Genomic DNA, 25796 nt, shown 5'->3' on the forward strand with positions numbered 1-25796 from the left:
TGGGGACAGGAAAGGAAGGTGATTGTAAGCCAGTTTGAGTCTCCCTTAAGTGGTAGAGAACGTCGGCATATAAAAACCAACTCTTCTTCTTCTTCCTCTTCCTCTTCCTCTTCTTCTTCTTCCTCCTCTTCCTCCTCCCTCTTCCTCCTCCTCCTCCTCCTCCTGCTGTATTTCAGCGTCTTTGTTGGTGTGTGGTTTAAGAAAGCTGAGAGGGTTGGGTGGTTAAGTTGGCTTATATGTACATGTTATCATTAAATTATGGTTTACATTATTTACGGTAATACAAATAACATATCATGCCAAGATAAAGTTATCAAAGGAGAACCTTATTGAAAAGTATCTGAATATATCATTTACTTATAATAGACTTATTATTCACACTGTAGGCAGCACTTGATCAGGTGAAGTAGAGAAGACATATAAACCACATCAAACTGCCATGTATTATACACAAAATAGGCAGCGGGCAGCACTTCAACAGGTGCAGAACAGCACAATTGCTTGATTACACAAAATTGTGAATATCCATGTTCAGGGTGGATCCAGGTTAGATGAAATAAATAAAGCTATTAAAAATGAAGTATGCTTTAGCAAGAAATGGAGATAAGCTGGACTTCAGATGCACACTTTTTCGCTCTGGAAATGTTTGGATGGAGAAGAAAACGTTCACTTCCAGTGGCTTGTTTTACGTGTGTCTTGACAAAAGAGACAGTTTCTCAGTATGAAGGTCAGCAGATTACAATGGGGAATTTTTTTAGAAAATATATCGCATGCATTTGTGATTATTTCCAAGGCTGAACGAGTGGGAAAGACGAGGTCAATTCAATATGACCCAATGATAATTTAGAAGGGAATCAATGCAAGCTGAGCTGGAAATGTGGAAACACCCAGCGCTCAGCTCCGCAAAGGTTAGTGAGCGATTTGAGGCACAAGTATTTTCAATTAACACCGATAACTGAATGCAACTACAAATGCAAATATCTTGGGGAAAACATGTTTCTATGCAGGTGAAGTATTTGTATGACTTCTCGATTCTCCCGTCGACTTTGAAAACGTCTAGCGCAGTGGCACAGAAGTCTGATTATGGGCTGAAGGCTCAAGGGTCCCATTGTGGAGGTACAATCGCTTAAAAACAATGAAGTCAAAACTGAAGAACAAGTAATTGGCTTTGCAGAATTGAGTCAAGGTCCATGTGGTCCATTGTTCTGTTTCCTACAGTAGCCAGCCAGGTGTTCTCTTGCTAACTCACAAGCGAATCATAAAGGCAAACCTCCTTTATGCAATTATAAACAGAGAGCCAGCCTGGTGTAGTGGTTAAGAGCGGTAAATACATTAAATTGTATTTAAAGTTCAAATTAATATAGTAACTGGTATAAAGAGATGTAAGGATGTGTCACTGGCCACCAAGATTAAGTTAATTCATGCCATCGTATTCCCTATTATTATGTATGGGTGTGAAAGCTGGACAATGAAGAAAGCTGATAGGAAGAAAGTAGATTCCTTTGAAATGTGGTGTTGGAGGAGAGTGTTACGGATACCCTGGACTGCCAACAAAAACAAACCAGTGGGTTATAGATCAAATCAAGCCTGAACTGACCTTAGAAGCTGAAATGACTAAACTGAGGCTGTCGTACTTTGGACACATTATGAGAAGACTAGAGTCACTGGAAAAGACAATCATGCTTGGAAAAGTTGAAGGCAGAGGGAAAAGAGGAAGACCCAACAAGAGATGGATTGACTCTATAAAGAAGCCACAGCCCTCAATTTGCAAGATCGGAGCAAGGCTGTCAAAGATTGGACATTTTGGAGGACTTCCATTCATAGGGTTACCGAGAATCGGAAGCGACTTGACGGCACTTAACACACACACACACATAAAAAGGTATAATTTATATTTTTGTTCACTAATAATTTTTAACATTGATAGAAAATATCCTAGTAGTAAAAATAGCAGGGATTCCAATAATAATGCTTCAGGTGGTTGTTTTAACTTGGTTATGTTTATGATTTTTTTCTTTTGTTCCCCCCCCAATCCCCTCTTTAATGTCTGTATCCCATATTTAAAACACACACACACACACATATATATATATTCTTGTGCAACATTTGCTCAAGTGTGCTTGGAGGCCTCGATATGAGCTAGCCAAATGCTCAGCTATGCTTTCAGACACAGTTCTTGGGATCAGCATGCATAGCTAGAAAGGAGGTCATGCACAAGCTGGGGAAAACTCCCCATAGATGTTGAGGGTCATCTTCAGGAAAACCGTGGGGATGAAGGAGTTTATTTTCATCCCACCAAGAATCCAGCAGAGAAGTCTTCCCATGTGCTGGTTTCATGAGAATAAAATTGCCAGTTGCCCAAAATAGGCATGGCGTGGAAAAGAGGTGCATCTTATCAGCAGCTGACAAATGCGGGCTCCCGCCAGCAGAGGGTTTTTCAACTTGTACCTGAAGCAAATATCTGACTAGTTTTTAAATACATAACCTGCTCCTAGGAAACTGCTACTTGTCAGCCCTCATCTGCAAGCGTAGCAAAGGAAGCAGCATGTTTACTCCGATCTGGAGGAATTAAACATAACACCTGCTTGTCACAGCTTAGGAAGGACCCTTATCAGGACAGGATGTTTTTTTTTTTTTTTTTGTTAGTCTCCCTATCCAAACCCAGCTAGGCCTGCTTTTCAGCTACAGCAACTGTTGTCATTTGTTCCCATCTGACTGCATACTTGATCTCAGACCAGTGTGCGCGAACACCGCCAAATGACAAAGCCTACAACTGCAATCCATTCTGTAGCCCTTTTACTGCAGGAGGTACTAATGATGGTTTCTAAGAGAGCCAGTGTGGTGTAGTGGTTTGGACAGGTGGATTTTAATCTGGAGAACCAGGTTTGATTCCTCGCTCCTCCACATGAGTGGTGGACGCTAATCTGGTGAACTGGGTTGGTTTTCCCACTCCTCCACGTGAAGCCAGCTGGGTGACCTTGAGCTAGTCACAGCTCTCTTAGAGCTCTCTCCGTCCTACCTACCTCACAGTGTGTCTGTTGTGGGGAGGGGAAGGGAAGGAGATCGTAAGCCGGTTTGATTTTCCCTTAAGTGGTAGAGAAAGTCAGCATATAAAAACCAACTACTCCTCCTCCTCTTCTTCTCCTTCTCCTTCTCCTCCTTCTTCTTCTTATCATAGAGTTGAAAGGGACCACAGTGCAGGAAATTCACAGTGCAGGAAATTCACAACTACGTCCCCCCCACATCAATCAATGGTCAGTTCTCACAATGGTGGGATGTGAGCAGTGGGGTGCCTCAGGGATCTGTGTTGGGACCGGTGCTTTTCAACCTGTTCATCAATGACCCAGAGTTGGGGTTAAACAGTGAAGTAGCCAAGTTTGCAGATGACACCAAATTATTTAGGGTGGTTAAAAAAAATCGGACTGTGAAGAGCTCCAGAAGGATCTCTGCATACTGGAAGAATGGGCATTAAAATGGCAAATGAGATTCAATGTGAGTAAGTGGAAAGTGATGCATATGGGGCAAAAAATCCGAACTTTACATATACACTGATGGGATCTGGGCTGGCGGCGACAGACCAAGAAAGGGATCTTGAGGTGGTAGTGGATAGCTCAATGAAGATGTCAGCCCAGTGTGCGGCTGCTGTAAAGAAGGCAAATTCCATGCTGGCCATAATTAGACGAGGAATAGAGAATAAAACTCCTGCTATCATACTGCCCTTGTACAAATCTATGGTGAGACCACACTTGGAATACTGTGTACAGTTCTGGTCACCACACCTAAAAAAGGATATTACAGAGCTTGAGAAGGTGCAGAAAAGAGCAACCAAGATGATTAGGGGACTAGAGCAACTGTCCTATGGGGTGCGGTGAAGACGCTTAGGGCTGTTTAGCTTGGAAAGAAGGCGGCTGTGGGGAGACATGATAGAGGTCTATAAAATTATGCATGGTTTGGAGAGAGTGGACAGGGAGATGTTTTTCTCCCTCTCCCATAATACTAGAACACAGGGTCATCTGCTAAAGCTGGAGGGTGAGAGATTCAAAACAGATAAAAAGAAATATTTTTTCACACAACACATAGTTAAATTGTGGAACTTCCTGCCCCAGGATGTGGTGATGGCTGCCAGCTTGGAAGGCTTTAAAATGGGAGTGGACATATTCATGGAGGATAGTGGTATTCATGGCTGTTACTTAGAATGGATATTAGTCATGCTGCATACCTATTCTCTCTAGTATCAGAGGAGCATGCCTATTATTTTGGGTGAGGTGGAACACAGGCAGGATGGTGCTGCTGCACTCGTCTTGTGGTGGCTTCCTGGAGGCACCTGGTAGGCCACTGTGTGAACAGACTGCTGGACTTGATGGGCCTTGGTCTGATCCAGCAGGGCCTTTCTTATGTTCTTACCCCAGTGACCCCTACTCCATGTCCAGAGGATGGCCAAGATGCCCTCCCTCTCATGATCTGCCTAAATTAATAGAATCAGCATTGCTGACAGATGGCCATCTAGCCTCTGCTTAAAAACCTTCTTCTTCTTCTTCTTCTTCTTCTTCTTCTTCTTCTTCTTCTTCTTCTTCTTCTTCTTCTTCTTCTTCTTCTTCTTCTTCTTCTTCTTCCTCAGAGCCTGTGCAGACATACCTTGTTTTATTGCACTTTGCAGATATTGTGTTTTCGAGCTAGTCTATAGGTGTCATTCTCCCAACAGCATGTGCTCACCTAGGGCCCCTGTGTCACATTTTGGTAAACCTTGCAATATTTCAAACTTTTCCATTATTATTACAGTACATTGTTGTTGTTTTTTAAGGCATAATGCTACTGCACACTTTGTAGACTACAGTATAGTGAAAAAATAACTTTTTTATGCACTGGGAATCACCCTCCCAAAAAATAATAATAGTGTGATGCACTTTATTTATATATTAACTGTACTGTGGTGTTCTGCAACAGAACCCGCAATATCTCTGAGGTATGTTTGTATTCTAAGATTCTCATCTCTCTTCTCATACTATTAGCATGGTCTTTATGGGTCACTGCAATCCATGAGTAGTGGTTAAGAGCGGTGGACACTAATCTGGAGGACCGGGTTTGGTTCCCCACTCCTCCACGTGAGCGACGGACTCTAATGTGGAGAACCCAGTTGGTTTCTTCACCCCTCCACATGAAGCTTGCTGGGTGACCTTGGGCTAGTCACAGTTCTTTCCGAACTCTCTCTGTCTCACCTACCTCACAAGGTGTCTGCTGTGGGGAGGAGAAAAGAAGGAGATTGTGAACAGCTTTGAGATTGAGAAGGAGATTGTAAACTGCTGCTCCTTAAAGGTAGAGAAACGTATGGTATAAAAACCAACTCTCCTTCATCATCTACAGATTATCAAAAAGGACAGGAAAAGAGGTAGGGAGAATGGCAAAATTTGCGCATGGTAATTTACATTCATACATGCAAATTTACTACAATTTTGGTTGAAATGCAACACACCAAGTTTTGGCTGTTACCCAGGAGCTATTGACAGGCAACCTCTCAACTGCTCTGAATCTCTCCCTTCTTTGGGTTCATCCTCTTGAATTCACGCGAGACAACCTTGATCAGCCCTTCTTCCTGCTGCAGGGAGTTCTGGGCGCCCTGCAGCTTCTCAGGAATCGAGCGTCCACAGCTGCTTCAGCCAATTTCACTTGCCAAAAGCAGCATCCAGACATGGCAAGGCCTGGATCAGACTTCCGTTGCTGTTCAGGTGTTGTGCCTTAGGCCTCCCAGATATCCCTCTCTTGAATTGACAATTAGGATCCATCTGTTCTCCATGTCAGCAATCCTAAGCACCTCAAAGTAAGTCTCATGTTACTCAATGGGGTTGACGCCCAGGCAAGTGTCTTTAGTAGGGGTGCCAACCTCCAGGTGGTGGCTGGAGATCTCCCGCTATTACAACTGATCTCCAGGTGACAGAGATCAGTTCCCCTGGAGAAAATGGCCACTTGGGAAGGTGGATTGTGTGGCATTGGGGAGGGGCTCATTGGTAGAGCATCTGCTTGGCATGCAGAAGGTCCCAGGTTCAATCCCTGCAAGTAGGTGAAATGAAAGACCTCTGCCTGAGACCCTGGAGAGCTGCTGCTGGTCTGAGTAGACAATGCTGACTTAGATGGACCAAGGGTCTGATTCAGTATAAGGCAGCTTCATGTGTGTTCATGTGTTCATTATATCCCATAGTAGCCCCTCCCTTGATCAAACCCTACCCTCCTCAGACTCCACCCACAAAAATCTCCAGGTATTTCCCAACCTGGAGCTGGCAACTCTAGTCCTTAGGATTGCGTCTCAGTCCCCTTTTCTGCCCAGAGCCCTACTGAATACCAACCACCATCTCCATCAGCACATAATGCGAACTGTATTCAACTCTGAAAGGCTATCACCTTTCCGTTCTCATTTCCCTCACAGCAGCAATTACTTACCACCCAGAGGTTGCATTTTGCTCTGTCTGATTTGATCTCTTTTTAACTGACTTTGTCCATTGACTCACCTCAAAGCGCTCTGTGCGGAGATGTAAAAGTGTCCATGAAAGACGGGAATGCGTGCACAACATTTCATTATTACGCCTTCAGTGAGCCGGGGCAATCACCCTGGAAGTCCCAGCCCAAATTGCTCCTTCCAACTAGGAGCTGTGATTGCTTAACACAGCGGTACTCATTGCAGATACTCTTAATGACAATCTAATAAGTGGTGCCGGATGCTGAAGACAGAAAATATTACAATAACTAATGTATGCCCATGATAAAACTATGAAGAGGGAAGCCTTTGCTTCTAAGCCACTGTGTTCCAGCAGGTTGGGGAGAGGAGGAGGAAGAAGAAGGAGAAGGAGGAGGAGGAGGTGGTGGTGGTGGTTTTACATGCCGACATTCTCTACTGCTTGAGGGAGACTCAAACCGGCTTACAATCACCTTCCCTTCCCCTCCTCACAACAGACACCCTGTGAGGTAGGTGGGGCTGAGAGAGCTCTAACAGAGCTGTAACTTGCCCAAGGTCACCCAGCTGGATTTGTGTGTAGGAGTGGGGAAACCAATCCAGTTCACCAGATTAGCTTCCACCACTCATGTGGAGGAGCTGGGAATCAAACCCTGTTCTCCAGATCTGAGTCCACCACTCCAAACCACTGCTCTTAACTACTACACCACGCTGGCTCTCCGTATTCTCCCCCTTCTTTTTCTCCAGAGAGAAGGAGTAACTTAGCAATACCTGTTGTCTAGCCCATCCAGTACAAGTGTAATGCTAGAACATGGGGTCATCTGCTGAAGCTGGAGGGTGAGAGATTCAAAACAGATAAACAGAAGTATTTCTTCACACAATGCATAGTTAAATTGTGGAACTCCCTGTCCCAGGTGATGGCTGCCAACTTGGAAGGCTTTAAGAGGGGAGTGGACATGTTCATGGTGGATAGGGAAAGCCCACAAACAAGGTGACTGCAGCAGCATTATCCTGCCTGTGTTCCACAGCACCTAATATAATAGGCTGGAAGGAATAGGTATGCATCATGACTAGTATCCATTTTGACTAGTAGTCACGGATAGCCCTCTCCTCCATGAACATGTCCACTCCCCTGTTAAAGCCTTCCAAGTTGGCAGCCATCACCACATCCTGGGGCAGGGAGTTCCACAATTTAACTACATGTTGTGTGAATAAATACTTTCTTTTATCTGTTTTGAATCTCTCACGCTCCAGCTTCAGCAGTTGACTTTGCGAACAAGTATTATGAGAGAAGGAGAAAAGCTTCTTCTTGTCCACTCTCTTAATACCATGCATAGTTTATAGACCTCTGTCATGTCATAGAATCATAGAGTTGGAAGGGACCACCAGGGTCATCTAGTCCAACCCCCTGCACAATGCAGGAAATTCACAACTACTTCCCCTCACACCCTCAGTGACCCCTACTCCATGCCCAGAAAATGGCCCAGATGTCCTCCCTCTTATGATCTGCCTATGGTCATAGAATCAGCATTGCTGACAGATGGCCATCTAACCTCTGCTTAAAAACCTCCAGGGAAGGAGAGCTCACCACCTCCCGAGGAAGCCTGTTCCACTGAGGAACAGCTCTAACTGCTAGAAAGTTCTTCCTGATGCTTAGACAGAAACTCTTTTGATTTAATTTCAACCTGATGGTTCTGGTCAAACCTTCTGGGGCAACAGAAAACAACTCAGCACCATCCTCTATATGACAGCCCTTCAAGTACTTGAGGATGGTTATAATATCCCCTCTCAGTCTTCTCATCTTCAGGCTAAACATACTCAGCTCCTTCAAGTTCAACCTTTCCTCATAGGACTTGCTCTCCCCTTAACTGCCTTCTCTCCAAGCTAAACAGCCCCCAAGAGTTTTAACCGTTCCTCATAGGGCAGTTGCTCCAGTTCCCTGATCGTTTTAGTTGCTCTTTTCTGCACCTTCTCAAGTTGTGCAATATCCTTTTTTAGGTGTGGTGACCAGAACCATACACAGTATTCCAGGTGTGATCTCACCACAGATTTGTACAGTGAGGGGAAAAAGTATTTGATCCCCTGCTAAATTTGCCCGTTTGCCCTCTGACAAAGAAATGACCAGTCCATAATTTTAATGGTAGGTTTGTTGTAGCTGTGAGAGACAGAATAACAACAGGAAAAACCCCAGAAACCCAGAAGACAAAAGTCAGAGATTGATGTGCATTATAATGAGGGAAATAAGTATTTGATCCCCTATCAACCAGCCAGATCCTAACCCTAACCCTAACCCTCAACCTCCTTGTAGCTGTGAGAGACAGAATAACCCCCAAAACCCCAGAAAAGTCAGAGATTGATGTGCATTATAATGAGTGAAATAAGTATTTGATCCCCCATCAACCAGCCAGATCCTAACCCTAACCCTAAACCTCAACCTCCCTCGGTCTGGGGCTCCATGCAAGATCTCATCTCGTGGAGTTGCAATGATCATGAGAACAGTGATGAAGCAGCCCAGGACTGAGATCTTGCAGAGCCCGCAAGGTCCCCTTGCTCAAGACAGCACATGTACAGGCCCGTCTGCAGTTTGCCAATGCACATCTGAATGACCCAGAGGAGAACTGGGTGATTCAGATATGCATTGGCAAACTGCAGACGAGCCTGTACATGTGCTGTCTTGAACAAGGGGAACTTGCGGGCTCTGCAAGATCTCAGTCCTTCACGGCGTAGTGTGTTACCAACTGTTTTCATGGTGACTATGGTCCCAGCTGCCCTGAGATCATTGACAAGTTCCCCCCGTGTAGTTCTGGGCTGCTTCATCACCGTTCTCATGATCATTGCAACTCCACGAGATGAGATCTTGCATGGAGCCCCAGACCGAGGGAGGTTGAGGGTTAGGGTTAGGGTTAGGATCTGGCTGGTTGATGGGGGATCAAATAATTATTTCACTCATTATAATGCACATCAATCTCTGACTTTTGTCTTCTGGGTTTCTGGGGGTTATTCTGTCTCTCACAGCTACACGGAGGTTGAGGGTTAGGGTTAGGATCTGGCTGGTTGATAGGGGATCAAATACTTATTTCCCTCATTATAATGCACATCAATCTCTGACTTTTGTCTTCTGGGTTTCTGGGGTTTTTCCTGTTGTTATTCTGTCTCTCACAGCTACAACAAACCTACCATTAAAATTAAGGACTGGTCATTTCTTCGTCAGAGGGCAAACTGGCAAATTTAGCAGGGGATCAAATACTTTTTCCCCTCACTGTAGAAGGGCAGTATGACAGCTGCAGTTTTATTCTCTATGATCCCTCGTCTTAGCTTCTGAGATCAGGCTAGCTTAAATATGATTAAAAACACCAGCTTTGCATGGCCATTCCAGTATGCTGAATAGCTCTTCCTCATTCGTGGTATCCTTCCAGGCTCTAATCCTTACATCATATGAGGAAGCTGGAGAGAAGTGACCTCTTACCTGCTCCTTGCATCTTCTTCCAGAACTCCTCTGTCTTCTTGCAAAAGACACCCCAGCATAACAAAAACAAACAAACCAAAATGAGAAGAAACAAATTCATTATGGCCACAGCAGCAAGGAGTTCACACCCTGCAGCAAGGAATTTGATTAGTTTTACCTTCTCAGGCGCTTGCTAATGCTGTTATCTGTAATGCAATCTTCAATTTGCCTCATAAAAATAAGTTCAAACTCCAGCGATGACCTCCTTCCTCTACTTACGGAGAGCATTCCGTCAGTTGGCTACAGGCTGCGCAAAGAGGATTTCTCTTTAATTTGTCTCAAACGTTCTTCTCATTAATTTAATCCACTTCCCCCTCATAGAGATGGGCGTGAAAGCCCATCTCCTTCTTCCTTTTTTGCGAGACCAACGACAATGGCTCAATTAGGCCAAAAGACAATTAAATACTTATTTGAGCTATTAACAAACTCATCCTTTGCAATTATTGTAGCCTTTCTCAATCTTGGTCGAGATGGCCTTGAACCATCAGAATCCATTCAAGACAGCAGGGCTCAATGGTCTTCACTCTAAGATCCTGAAAGGGTCATCCTGGCAAATCACAGTGCCACTAGCTATAATTATGTGAGAACTCATGAAGAAATGATATCCTCCCAGATGACCAGAACCAACGGGTTTAAATTAAATGAAAAGTTTCCATCTAAACATTAGGAAGAACTTTCTAAGAGTTAGAGCGGTTCCTCAGGGGAACGGTCTTCCTCAGGAGGTGGTGAGCTCTCCTTCCCGGGAGGTTTTGAAGCAGAGGCTAGATGGCCATCTGTCAGCAATGCTGATTCTATGACCTTAGGCAGATCATGAGAGAGGGCATCTTGGCCATCTTCTGGGCACAGCGTAGGGGCCACTGTGTGTGAGTGTGTGTGCGGGGGAGGTAGTTGTGAATTTCCTGCATTGTGCAGGGGGTTGTACTAGTTGACCCTGGTGGCCCCTTCACACTCTATGATTTTATAACCAAAAGAGAACAAATATTGTTTCAGTTTTGAAGAGAAGGAAGAAGAACATAGAATGTCTTGAAGAATTATTATGATGACTTCAATGTGGGAAACCACTAGTGCTAATTGTAAAGAGCCAGCACGGTGTAGTGGTTAAGAGCAGTGGACTCTGATCTGGAGAACTGGGTTCAATTCCCCACTCCTCCATATGAGCGGCAGCCTCTGATCTGGTGAACTGGGTTGGTTTCCCCACTCCTACACATGAAGCCAACTGGGGGACCTTGGGCTAGTCACAGTTCTTTTCAAGCTCTCTCAACCTCACCTATAGGGGTGCCAGCTCCGGGATGGGAAATACCTGGAGATTTTTGGGGCGGAACCTGAGGAGGGTGGGGTTTGGAGAGGGAAGGGACTTTAATGCCATAGAGTCCAGTTGCCAAAGTGGCCATTTTCTCCAGGTGAACTGATCTCTATCAGCTGGAGGTCAGTTGTAATACCGGGAGATATCCAGCCACCACCTGGAGGTTGGCAACCCTACTCAGCTACTTTACAAGGTATCTATTGTGGGGAGGAGAAGGGGAGGAGATTTTTTTAAAAAAATTATTTATATAACTGAAGGGGTACAGGGGAAAAAGGGAGGGATGATACGTTATAAGTATAAAACAATACAGTGTTAAAAAAAGACAAAAAGAAAAAGAGCAAATAAGCTCAGTTGTATATTATGAGATATTTTCTTACAGTAAAAAAGTTGTTACAAAGTGTCATTCATTATTCTACTTATATTGATATTCTATTGTATGAAGATCTAAAATTTACTTGACAGTTGTTTAAAACTAATTAGATAATACAAAACCAACGTATTTCATTCAGTTAGCCAAGGTTCATATAAGCATAGAATGACACCCACTTATCGTCAAATTGTTCTGTGGATTCACTAGATTTTAAGTTTATCTCGAAAGTCATCTTAGCCATACTAGCATATTCCAATAGTTTTTCTTTCCAATCTTCAATTTCGGGAATATGAGTTTGTTTCCAGGTTCTTGCAAGAACCGTTCTAGCTGCAGTAGTAGCATATTTAAAAATGTCCTGAAATTTCGAAGGCAAGTCTGGTGGCACAATGCTGAGTAGATAGAATTTGGGATCAAATGTCAACTTAATATTTAACATCAGCTGAAGTTCTTGATGAATTCTTTTCCAATAAGTTTGTAACTTTGGGCATGTCCATCAAACATGAAAATAAGAACCATCCGTATCTTGACATTTCCAGCAGGCACCTCTTTTTCTGGGAGTAGTCATCTGAGAAAGCATATTAGGAGTTAGATACCATCTGTAAAATGTTTTATACCAATTCTCTTTCACTTCTTGGGACACAGTATATTTCATTTCAGAAGTACAAAGTTTTTCCCATAAGTCCATATTAATCATTTCTCCAAAGTTTTACATCAATTTTATCATGTTAGTTTTCACTTGTTCTTCTTCCGTTTCGTATTTCAAAAGAAGCTTGTAGATTTTTCCTAGTAAGTGTGAATCGTTTTTAGATGTTATCTGCTCACATTCTGTTAATTCACGAAATGGCTGGGGATAGAAGCAGTCTTTTTGTAAATTAGACCTCAGTTGTAAATAAGTCAGCCAGTTCAATTTTTGAAATTTTTCTTGAAGATTGGTCAGGGTCTTAATTTCTCCTGTGGGCTCAATCATTTGATTGTAAGTAAGATGGACACCCGGTTTTAATTTAACGTTATCATGATAAGCTTCGACTGGCGACATTATGGATGGTGGAGAAGGACTTATTCTCTTTTTATATTTTTTCCATACTTTCAATAGCGCTATTTTAACATCGCAATCTTCTGGTACTTTGTCCTTTTGAGTTTTAGATGTGGAGTCCCACAGAACTTTGTGAAAACCTTGTCCAAGGTCTACGAGAAGGGGAGGAGATTGTAAGCCAGTTTGAGAGTCCTTCAAAGGTCGAGAAAATTGGCATATAAAAACCAACTCTTCTTCATAATCAATTTCTAACAGCTAATTTTCCTTCGTTAACGTCTTAGTATGAGTTCACACAGTATACTCTGTAGTATCACTAGGGTTGGTTGTCTTGGGTCCCATCTATACCTGAACACAATATGATGAGAGAGTCCAGAAGTGGTAGAATGGAAAGTGCTGGTAGGATATATCCTTATCTTTCTCCAAAACTGAACTCAATGTAGACATTGGACACCTAGGTACTGGATACCCTACTATTTGACAGTGTGGATCAGATTGGAGAGATGTTGGCTTGGATCCTACAACTATATTCTGCATGCACGTCTCTCTGGCATTTTTGCAAGACTCTTTGCTAAGACAGGCACTGGTCCTATCACTGTATTATGCATGCCCTCTGCTCCAGGCTTAGAGCAGCTTGCTTCCCAATGAGCAGTTCACAAATGGAAGTACTATTATCAGAGAAGCATGCTGCACTTAAGCCTGGAGCAGTGTAACCACAGTGTTAGGACCCCACCTCATATCACCAGAGAGTCCAACAGAACTGTCACACCTTAGGGCCAAATTGAGTTAAAGCTTCAGCACCTATAGGGTTGCCAGCTCTGGGTTGGAAATACATGGAGATTTTGGGGGTGGAGCCTGAGGAGGATGGGGTTTAGAGAAAGGAGGGACTTCAATGTAGGGTGGTGGCTGGAGATCTCCTGCTATTACAACTGACCACCAGCTGATAGAGATCAGTTTACCTGGAGATAATGGCCACTTTGGCAATTGGACTCCATGGCATTGAAGTCCCTCCCCTCCTTAAACCCCGCCCTCCTCAGGTTCCACTCCAAAAACCTCCCGCCAGTGGCGAAGAGGGACCTGGCAACCCTACTTCAATGCTATATAGTCCAATTGCCAAAGTGGCCATTTTCTCCAGGGGAACTTATCTCTGTCACCTGGAGATCAGTTGCAATAGCGAGAGATCTCAAGCCACCACCTGGAGGTTGGCTACGCACCTATATATATATATTCTCAGGTCACAACCACCTTAAATAATTAAGTTTGGTGAGATTTTATACATTGTGCTGATGCACCAATGATGGAAGAAAAAAACAACTTTTTGCCACTTCATTATCTCCTTCTGGGGGAAGGGACATGCTATTACGCTCTGAGTGGGGAAAGAGCAAATGTATTTTACATAAATATGCACCTTGGGGGAGAAGCAGAAACAAGTACAAAAATATTCAAAAGTCTTTCCCATATTACTTCAAACTGTATTCACATAGGTTTCATTAAATAGGTCCACATGGACTACAGGTGAAGAGAACATTCCCAGCCATGTCTTGGATTTATAGACTTACCCTAAGTATACTTGAGGAGTGCATTAGTAAATCTCTTTAGACTTCAAGAAACCCCTAAGGGTGTCCTCCAACAAAAGATTTAGATATGTGAACAATGAGGTACTACCATGCAAACACACACGCACACACAAAACAGGTTGGGGGGAAATAACCCGCAAGGGAATAAAAATTAATAGATAGCTTTCTGACTCAGAAGACAAAGTAATAGGTTTGCTGGATCTCATGCTGTTCAATTTCTTCACAGAGTATTTTGTCACCTGTGGAGACGATGCAAAACTGTGAAGGACTGCAAACACGAGAGAGCAGAGATTAAAAATTCAATAGTAACAAATCTTTATCATGTCTAGAATTTGTATACAATGGGGCAGAAAAATCTCCTCTTGGATAGTATGAAAATGTCATTTATGGGAAGAGTCTACATATGCACATTCAACATTATTTCACTTACCACGTTCCCCAGTTAGGTGACTCTGTTAGTAATTGCATGTATCACATGCTGAACTAAAATAATTTTATACGCTATAAGAGGGTCCCTACTGGATCAAAAACTAGCCTTTCTGCCCACAAGGATCATGGCCAGAAAGTGCCAGTTGCAAGGTAGACTTTTCTGACCAGATATCATTTCTGTTATTGTTGTTCTTTATGGTGGTGAAGAGGGACCTGGCAACCCTACCTATCTGATCTAGGCTTATGTCTAGATCAGTCCAATAGGGACTGAGGACATTTTGATGACTGTCATCCATAAATCAATTTCAAGAGCCGTTGGTTTTCTCAATCTAGATAATGCAGCATCACTACGACATAGATACAATTTGACAGAAGGCATGTGGGTAGTATTATAAGCGATGGTATAAACAACACAGAACAAACACAGATTGGGCAGAAATGCTTTAACAATGACCCACCCCACAAAATGATTGTGAATATTGATAAAATAACAATTATGAAAACTGTACATAAAAAGTGGCGATACCTCGGAATTATAATTTTGCTAATACTTAATTGGTGTTACATATTTCGTAGTTCCACTGGTAGGGTTGCCAGGGCCCTTTTTTGCCACCTGTGGGAGGTTTTTTGGGCAGAGCCAGAGGGGTTTGGGGAGGGGAGGGACTTTAATGCCATAGGATCCAATTGCCAAAGCGGCCATTTTCTCTAGGTGAACGGATCTCTATCAGCTGCAGATCAGTAGTAATAGCAGGAGATCGCCAGCCACCACCAGGAGGTTGGCAACCCTATCCACTGGTAATTTCTAAGATTTACTTAGATAGTAACTGTTAAGTTGTTCAGTTTTCCAGATCTCTGAAGCTATACTACCACTCATCCTACTATCACTACTCCTACCCTGCTACTACTAAAACCAACAACAGTGTGTGTGTGTGTGTGTGTGTGTGTGTGTGTGTGTGTGTGTGTAAAGTGCTGTCAAGCTGCAGATGAATTTTGCAAACCCCAGCAAGGGGCATTCAAGACAAGTGAGAAGCAGAGGTGTCTTGTCACTACTTTCCTCTGCTAAGTCGTCCTTGGTGGTCTCCCTTCTAAATACTAACTTTGCTTAGCTTCCAACAAGATCAGGCCGTCCCATGCCTCCTTTCATCACAATAATAATAACAGTTCCCAGTAATCCTACATATCCAGAACTAGGGTTGCCGACCTCCAGGTACTAGCTGGAGATATCCTGCTATTACAACTGATCTCCAGCCGATAAATATCGGTTCCTCTGGAGAAAATGGCCATTTTGGCAATCAGACCCTATGGTATTGAAGTCCCTCCCCTCCCCAAATCTCGCTTTCCTCCGGCTCTGCCCCTGAAATCTCCTGCCAGTGGTGAAGACGAGAGCCAGTGTGGTGTAGTGGATAAAAGCGGGGGATTGGAGCGGTGGAGTCTGATCTGGAGAACCGGGTTTGATTCCCCACTCCTCCACATGAAGCCAGCTGGGTGACCTTGGGCCAGTCACAGCTCTCTTCGAGCTTTCTCAGCTCCACCTACCTCACAGGATGTCTGTTGTGGGGAGGGGAAGGTGATTGTAAGTGGGTTTGAGTCTCCCTTAGGTTGTAGAGAAAGTCGGCATATAAAAAACAACTCTTCTTCTTCTTCTTCTTCTTCTTCTTCTTCTTCTTCTTCTTCTTCTTCTTCTTCTTCTTCTTCTTCTTCTTCTCCTCCTCCAGAACTGACCTCACAAAATGCAATGCAGTTTTCCAAAGTGCAGGTATCATTGAAAGGTATTGAAAAGTGGTTATTCCTCAGCTGTAGTTTGCTCGGCAAAGTCCTGGTATGATTTATATAATCAATTTCAGACTGGCTCCTTTCCTGTTCAGAACATGGAGACAGTTTGCCGGCAACTTTGCAATGACCTAGCTCGTTGTGTCTGCAAACAGCAGTGACTTTCTGACTTTCTCCTCCTGGACTAATCAATGGAATTATCTGGTCCCGACTGTGAAAGTGTCATTGTGCTCCGCCAATATTGTCAGTCAAACTCACTCACTGGCCTCGGCAGCGCCAAATCTAACTTTTATGTTCATCCGCCACAGTGAAGCTGCAGTAAAACTGCCCTTAAAAAAAAAAAAAAACTAGAAAATGAATCCTTCTCAGAAATGGCATAATATAATTTTCTCAGTACCATAAATATCGTTGGTGTAGGAAGAACAGGGGGGATGGATCCAACCGATCAATTTTTGATTATTTGATGCTGTATTTAGAGAAACCTTTCAAATGTTTTAAATCAGTTGCTCTTTTGGGGCATTTGGTTTTGTCTAACCACACTGCCAGGTCTACGGTTGAGGGCAGCGATAGTGTTATCAAGATGCTGGCCTCCCTATCCTTTCCTTCCCCTTTTCCCCTTCTTTCTTTCCCTGTTTCCTTTTGGTTCCTCTCACCTTGCCTGTCCCTGATAAGTCTAGCTGTGGTCCATTGCTCCCCCCTGTGATTTGTTGTTATGTTACTAGGGTTGCCCAGTCCCTCTTCACCATTGGCAGAGGGTTTTTGGGGTGGGGCCTGTGGAGGGCAGGTTTTGGGGAGGGGAGGGACTTCAATGCATGTGAGTCCAATTGCCAAAGCAGCCCTTTTCTCAGCATGGTGACCATGGACTTCCTTGATGGTCTCCCATCCCAGTACTCACCAGGATCAAACCTTCTTTGCTTCCCAGATGTGACAAGATCAGGCTAGCCTGGGCCATCCAGGTCAGGGCTTTATTACTTTTGCAGAGGGATATTAAATTATTTACCCAATTCCTTATTGATTGTGTACTAGCTATAGACACGGGGTTAGAGCCTCTGATTCTGATGGACTGAGTTCACAGAAGCAATTTTTAGCTGCTTTCTCTAGCCTGCTACACTCTCCAGAAAGTTGCTGCTAAGGGTCAGGGTGTCCTTCCAAACAATATGATGAACATAACAGCTCGGACTCAGCAGGTATTACCACCACCCATTTAGCACAAGCGAGGATACAAGATTTATTCACTTGGACTTGCATGTCTACAGCTCCACACACCTTCTTCTCTTTTCATTTTACTGCTTCGAATTGCCCAAGCAGTAACACTGCCCCTGAAGGTCACCTCTGACTTTTGGCCCAGAAGGGGAAGAAAACTCGCATCCAAGCAAAAGGGAACGTCGACGGTAAATTGCACATCCTTTGAAAATTTATAGATTTGTCCCTCGACTGGTCGGTGGGAAAGTGACACTAAAACCGGACAGCAGGACTCGAAGGCTGTAAAGACCGCTGCAGCGGCTGCGCATATATTTTCCGAGAGTTTCATTCAAACTGTTAACCGCTCCAGCTTGTTCTTTGGCGGAGAGGGTCACGTGGTCATTCGGACAGAAACGTTATCTGAGAAATATTCCATGGTGTAAAAATGGCATTACAAACTGAACAGCTCAGGGAACTTTTTTTTTAAGAGAGCTATTTTATTTCATTTCAAATGAATGCATCACTAGTGATAACTGCTTTTTGGAGATTATTTTATTTATTTGTACAGGCACCAATCTCACCACCCAGTTCTGAGAAGTAAGATAAAGGTAAAGATAGTCCCCTGTGCAAGCACCAGGTCATTACTGACCCATGGGGTGACGCCACATCCCAACGTTTACTAGGCAGATTATTTACACTTCCACACATGCTGGATAATGAACTTTCAATGCATTTTAATGACAGTTTGCAAGTTGATTTTGCCATTCTGCACAGTAAAATCCAACTTCAAAGTGCATTGAAACCGGATTGAAAGTGCATTCTTTGGCATGGTTTGCCATTGCCTTCCCCAGTCATCTACACTTTACCCCCAGCAAGCTGGGTACTCATTTTTCCGATCTCGGAAGGATGGAAGGCTGAGTCAATCTTGAGCCGGCCACCTGAAACCAACTTCTGTCGGGATTGAACTCAGGTCGTGAGCAGAACTTTAGACTGCAGTACTGCAGCTTACCACTCTGCACCATGGGGCTCTCTAGAAAAAATGCAGAATCTCTTTCTTTAAAAAAAAATCTGTTTCCTTGTTTTATATTTTTTATTGAGGCTCTGTGAAATAAAGCATTGCAACAATTATGCTTTGAATTGAAGACGACTGTTCTTGATCTTTACTCCAATGTCTTTATGCATTTGCATGGAAATTATTCCTAGTGTTTTCAAGATAAAATGATTTCCAAGCAAGTTTGGTCAGGATTTAAAGATCCCATCTAACATTTTGCAGTAGAGTGATTTTTATAAATTTCCCCATCATGCTGTGACTGGGGGTCCCCTGACCCCGGGTGCAAAACTGGGAAGGGGGGCATTTTGGACTGAAGCAAGAGAGGTGTGCGTCACAATTTTAGGCAGGGTCCAAAGCAATATATTGAATCACCACAGGACATATGTAGTACCCAGAGGGGGCCTTTGGTAATTTGTTTATTTAGGATATTTCTGTGCCACCTTTTCAGAGTACTGCTTTAGATGGCTTATAATTATAACCACTTTCACCATTGGCGGGAGGTTTTGGGGGTGGAGCCTGAGGAGGGCAGGGCTTGGGGAGGGATTTCAATGCCATAGAGTCCAATTGCCAAAGCGGCCCTTTTCTCCAGGGGAACTGATCTTTATCGTCTGGAGCTCAGTTGTAATTGCAGGAGATCTCCGGCTAGTACCTGGAGGTTGGCGACCCTACAATGGCAGGAAATGGGATTTGTGGCAGAGGATCCCTCACTCCCCACTAGGGAGATAGCAACCCTAGTTTGATTAAATTTCTGATGGATAGTGGAGGGGCTGCTGACCCTCAGGCATCAAATTGTTGCTGCTCCACCTACACAGACAAGAAACTTTCCAAGTTATCTTTTTTCAATGTTTTTCCAGTTGTGGTACGTTTCTCAGGGGAAAAGGTGACGGACCAAAAATCCAATATTGAAGATGTGACTTGACCATTGTTTCATGCGACAGCATCACTTTTGTATTGATTCTATCCCTTTCTTGACTCTCCCCGATAGTTCATTTGCTTTTCAGACAGCTGGAGCACAATACCCATAGATCAAAGAGTTAAGACTAATAACTCCAGGGCGCCTTTACAGAGAGATAATAGCAAGTTCAGATTCCAAAAAATGTCTAAGTATAGCGAGGAGGTTATTTTTTCTCTCCCTCTAATATACATCATTTTGTCTTTCTCAACAGTGAATTTTATCTGCCATTTCATTACCCTGGCTCTTTGGTGTTATGAGATCCTTCTGTAATTTCTCGTCGGCTGCCTCTCGCTTAACTGTCTTGAATAATTTAGCATTCTCTGTAAATTCCGAAACTTTGCTGCCTCCTTTGCCAAGCCATTAATGAGCACGCTTTAAGTCATGTTTCCAGGAAGATTGATTGACTTTATAAACTTCCCTTTTGGTCCAAAGAAAGCAAAGTATGGCTCGATGTCGATCTCTCTCGATGTCTTCTTGTAATGAGACACTGCGAAGTCCAAGGCCACTGTACAAAGTCCTGGGCATGACTCTGTAATGTGCATGGATCTCTGGATAAACAAGTCTGCCCTCTTCTGTCTTCTTCATATGGAGTCATTGGGATAGTCTAAACCTGTGAAAGGGAGTTGTTGATCACATGGAGACAGCTAGATCGAGGTGGATCAGTGCTGCTGGTCTTGCTTGATCTGATGGCAGGGATTGATGTGATCATGATCTATTGACCCACTGCCTCGCCAATGCTGGTAGAATCATAGAAATCATAGAATCATAGAGATCAGTTCCCCTGGAGAAAATGGCTGCTTTGGCAGTTGGACTCTATGGCATTGAAGTCCCTCCCCTCCCCAAACCCCACCCTCCTCAGGCTCCACCCCAAAAACCTCCCGCTGGTGGCGAAGAGGGAACTGGCAACCGTATGTGGTGCATAGGGGTAACCTTATCTATCAGATCACCCTTTTCCACCCCTACTCTGTTAACCAGTACACAGGAGAGCAGGTAGCTTCAATAACAGGCCCCTTTGTGGCTTCTGACTGGGAGCGAACACTGTGACACGCATTGGAAGACTGCAGCCAACGCAGACACAGAAGAAGACCTAAGTAAGCCCTCTTCCATACTGGCCTTGAGGGGGGAAATAGAGACTAGCTCTTGAGGGCTCATATCAGGATTACCAACCTCCAGGTGGTGGCTGGAGATCTCCTGCTATTACAACTCCGGTTTAGCTTGGAAAGAAGGCGGATGAAGGTGGATGAGGGGAGACATGATAGAGGTCTATAAAATTATGCATGGTTTGGAGAGAGTGGACAGGGAGAGGTTTTTCTCCCTCTCCCATAACACTAGAACACGGGGTCATCTGCTGAAGCTGGAGAGCGAGAGATTCAAAACCGATAAAAGGAAGTTTTTTTTCACACAACGCATAGTTTAATTGTGGAACTCCTTGCCCCAGGATGTGGTGATGGCTGCCAGCTTGGAGGGCTTTAAGAGGGGAGTGGACATATTCATGGAGGAGAGGGGTATTCATGGCTGTTAGTTAGAATGGATACTAGTCATGCTGCATACCTATTCTCTCTAGTATCAGAGGAGCATGCCTATTATTTTGGGTGTGGTGGAACACAGGCAGGATGGTGCTGCTGCAGTCGTCTTGTTTGTGGGCTTCCTAGAGGCACCTTGTTGGCCACTGTGTGAACAGACTGCTGGACTTGATGGGCCTTGGTCTGATCCAGCAGGGCCTTTCTTATGTTATGTTCTAACTGATCTCCAGGAGGCAGGCATCAGTTCCCCTGGAGAAAATGGCTACTTGGGCAATTGGACTCTATGGCATTAAAGTCCCTCCCCTCTCTAAACCCTGCCCTCCTCAGGCTCCACCCCCAACATCTCCAGGTATTTCCCAACCTGGAGCTGGAAACCCTAGTTCATACAACTAAGGGTTTTGACCCAAGGGTTCAAAACTACTGCCCTAGAAGTAGGAAGGTGGATTCTATGTTTTATGTTAAACTCAGTTGTTTCCTGAAGTCTTTACAGTCTCAGTGAAGTCAAGTGATTACAAAGAATAAGTTAAAAAACCCCAAAAACCCTCTGTGCCATTTTACTAAGATCTTATCAGAGATTTACTAAGATCTTATCAGAGATTACTACCAATATAGAAGGTATAACAGCTACATTTGATATTATTATTTGATTATATATTCTGGAGATGTCTTTATATTGACACCTAAATGAGGCCGCTGGTAAGGAGTAATTGTCCATTTCTGCCTCTGTGAGGAGTCATTTAGAGATGCAGCAGGAAATGAGGTCCTGACAGCTTCTTCTGACAAATTTAAAGGGAACGGGATGGCCGCTGAAGAGGAAAGGGAGCAAAGAAGACAAAAATTAATGGAAAGAGCTCCCGTCCCTCCTCCTTTCCACTTAATATATAACATAAATACAACTTTATAACTCTGGGCATCTTTAAAAGGATAACATTTAGACTCTCAGTCTGAGGGTATTTATGCCTTATTCTGTCTGTTTCAGTGGTTCTGTAAGCAGCTTCTAGGATGGTGGTGTTTCCTGAGCCAATTTATACGACAGTGGGTGGTGTGTTCTCAGGGCTTCGATAGTGGTAACTTCTGTACTTGTGAAGTCTTAAATGGCAGAAAGTATTAAAAGTAGGCATGGATGGTGGTGCACAACAAAACTTTCCTCAGCATTGTGGCCCAAGAACAAGACAAAATTGGATATGTACTTCCTTAGGAGTAGGTTTGATCATGAAGATGCCTTCTACTGAATCAGACCCTTGGTCCATCAAAGTCAGTATTGTCTACTCAGACTGGCAGTGGCTATCCAGGGTCTCAGGAAGGGGTCTTTCACATCACCTACTTGCCTAGTCCCTTTAACAGGAGATGCCGGGGATTGAACCTGGGACCTTCTGCATTCCAAGCAGATGCTCTACCACTGAGCCACAGCCCCTCCCCTGCAATGATGGCTACTGACTTGGCTACCACTAAGGAGACATGCCAATGAGATCATGAACATGGAACTTCTGGAAATTCTGTCAGAAATAAATATCCATGTCATGAAACTAATGGAACCAGTTGTCTAGGAGAAGGATGGGGCTCTTTCTTACTGGAGGCCTTCAAGCAGAGATTTGACAGTCATCTGTCATGAATGCTTTAGATTTGGATTACCTTCATTTAGTATCAAGTTGCACTAGATGACCTATAAAACATTGTCCAACTCTATAAGACACTATAGCCTTTTTGTAATTAAGAATCTGATATGCATAGTGTAGTGGTTAAGAGCAGCGGACTCTAATCTGGAGAACCGGGTTCGATTCCCCACTCCTCCACATGAAGCCTGCTGGATGACTTTGGGCCAGTCACAGTTCTATCAGAACACTCTCAGCCCATGCAGAGGCAGGCAATGGCAAACCACCTCTGGACGTCTCTTGCCTTGAAAACCCTATGGGGTTGCCATAAGTCAGCTGTGACTTGATGGTACTTTCCACCACCACTCCGTCCTCATGTATCAGGAAAGTGCAGTACGCGCAAAGCTCTCAATACCTGTGGTAGCCATGTTGTGTGAATAGGCAACGTGCGCTATCTCCCAGCTTTGGTATGCATGATCAGAGACACATATTTTGGAGGGTCTGCATTCATGCGCAACGGAGCTAAAAAAGGCATACATTGCACTGTTCACAGAAAATGTAGTCCACATATTTGAGCCAGTGTGGTTTAGTGGTTAAGAGTGGTGGTTTGGAGTGGTGGAGTCTGATCTGGAGAACCGGGTTTGATTCCCCACTTCTCCACATGAGCAGTGGAGAGTAATCTGGTGGACTGGATTTGTTTCCCCACTCCTCCACATGAAGCCAGCTGGGTGACCTTGGGCAAGTTACAGTTCTGTTAGAGCTCTCTCAGTAGAGTGGTAGAGAAAGTCAGCATATAAAGAACAAAACAAAAAACAAAAACCAACACATGTACTGGGAGGATCATATGTAGCATGCTCTCCTGGTATATGATATCCCAGTACCAAAATCATAATGACTTAAAAGGACTTACTAGATAACCAACATCTCATTTTGGGTTTCTCTACCCACCTCCTCGAATCACTTGAGTACCAAAAAAAGCAATTTTTGATACAGTGCAGAGAATTAATGGTATTGATTTTCAAAGCTCTGAGTCAGCTGTTAGATGTTTATTCTCTCCATGGTCCTATGGATTAACTCCTTATCAAACAAATTGTCAAGCTTAGTATCTTACTTTTTTTTTTTTTGCCTGTCCCTTGATACAGACAGGTTTTTACCCTAGCTATATGTAATTCCCTATCATCAGATTTGTTAGATAGCAAATTTAAGCACGCTGCTTGAACTGAAAGGGTATGCCCTTGTGGGAATAGTGTCATACAGTCTATTCCACAATGTGTTGCTATCTTGTCCTTTTTACTCTGGATGTCAATTTAATTTGCTGGTGCCCTGGTTTTCTGAATTGTCAGGTAGATCATCTAAATTGGTGGTCTCCTATTTACCTTTTGGTACCTTTCGGGACAGATGGGAAGATCGTATCATCGGCTGCAAAATAAATAAAAAAAGATCTATTGCTTTAAAATGCAATTAAGGAGGGTTAAGTCAATGTAAGAGGGCAGAAAGATCTACTCTGTTGATCTCTGGGTTGCGGTCATTGGGTTGGAACTGAAATAAACTGACCTGACCCAAACTGAAAAGGAATTATACTGCATATGCTGCCTTCCCTGGGCAAGTCCCAGATTTCCCTTTGTAGGAGCAATTGGCAGTTACCTGTTTCTACGCTATAAATTCACAAGCCTCGGGCTTTTAGTGTCATGGGATATCTTGAGCTCTAATGCTGGACTGAGCTCATGCAGACCATGATAGCTTACCAGCTGAGGCGCCAACGCTGGCCCTTGATGTTTCCAGGTCAAGACCTGGAGTCCCTGACAAGTGCTTTGGGATTCCTAAAGTGCTATGGAAGTATCAAGAGGTATTACGATGAGTCAGTCTGAGCAGCTTCCGCCAGGACATGCCAGCCAGCCGCCGTTGTGCATCACCAGCTGAAGGGTGAGGTGCCGGCCAGCGGGACTCAGCAGAGAAGGCCAGCCGCTGATGCTATGCAAGCAAAGCAGCCTCTGAGTGAAAGTCGCAGGCAGATGGTGCAACGAGGGGCCCCTGTAAAGTTGCCAGCTCCGGGTTGGGAAATACCTGGAGATTTAGGAGGGGGAGGGTGGGGTTTGGAGAGGGACTTCAATGGGGTATCATGCGACAGAGTCCACCTTCCAAAGCAGCCATTTTATCCAGATGAACTGATCTCTGTCGCCTGGAGATCAGTTGTAATAGCAGGAGATCTCAAGCCACCACATTGAAGCTGGCAACCCTAGCCAGGGGGACCTGGCAGCATGTATGGGGTAGGGTTGCCAGGACCCTCTTCACCACCGGCATGAGGTTTTTGGGGTGGAGCCCGAGGAGGGCCTTTGGGATTCCTAAAGCTCATGCAGACAATGATAGCTTACCAGCTGAGGTGCCAACGCTGGCCCTTGACGTTTCCAGGTCAAGACCTGGAGTCCCTGACAAGTGCTTTGGGATTCCTAAAGCAAAGCAGCCTCTGAGTGAAAGTCGCAGGCAGATGGTGCAGCGAGGGGCCCCTGTAAGGTTGCCAGCTCCGGGTTGGCAAATACCTGGAGATTTAGGAGGGGGAGGGTGGGGTTTGGAGAGGGGAGGGACTTCAATGGGGTATCATGCCACAGAGTCCACCTTCCAAAGCGGCCATTTTATCCAGATGAACTGATCTCTGTCGCCTGGAGATCTGGCAACCAGGAGGCTGGCAACCTTGGTATTCACAGATCTGCCCACACTTGAGGAATAAATATATAGGTATATGTATATGAATAATGAGGTGCCATTAAAATGGTTAAAGAATTTATATCACTGTTTCAATACAACCGCTTTCCTCAGCTCTGATGCCACTCTACCTTTGTTATTTTCTTCAAAGAAGTTCAATTTTACTTTTCCCCCTCACCAGAGTAATTTTCTAAACCATTCTAAAAGGGAAACAATTATAATTATGATCAATAGCTGTTCTACACTCTCTGCCATCAGTTCCTCAGAATGCTACATTTAACTGTTTGTTGACAGTTCGCCCCCCCCCCCAAAAAAATTAACTTTGGTACTCTTTTGGTGTATTGTGGGTTAGGGTAAATAAATGCCG

At 44.0% G+C, this 25796-nt stretch overlaps 1 non-coding gene across 1 annotated transcript; it reads right to left on the reverse strand.

Moving 5' to 3' along the window:
* Positions 1 to 22479: 22479 nt before the first annotated feature.
* On the reverse strand, positions 22480 to 22551 carry TRNAS-GGA (transfer RNA serine (anticodon GGA)). The gene has a single exon. It is a non-coding gene; the product is annotated as a tRNA-Ser (tRNA).
* Between the last annotated feature and the right edge of the window lie 3245 nt (positions 22552 to 25796).

The sequence above is a fragment of the Euleptes europaea genome, chromosome 16 (genome assembly GCF_029931775.1).
Source record: "Euleptes europaea isolate rEulEur1 chromosome 16, rEulEur1.hap1, whole genome shotgun sequence".
In the NCBI taxonomy this organism is placed as follows: Eukaryota; Metazoa; Chordata; class Lepidosauria; order Squamata; family Sphaerodactylidae; genus Euleptes; species Euleptes europaea.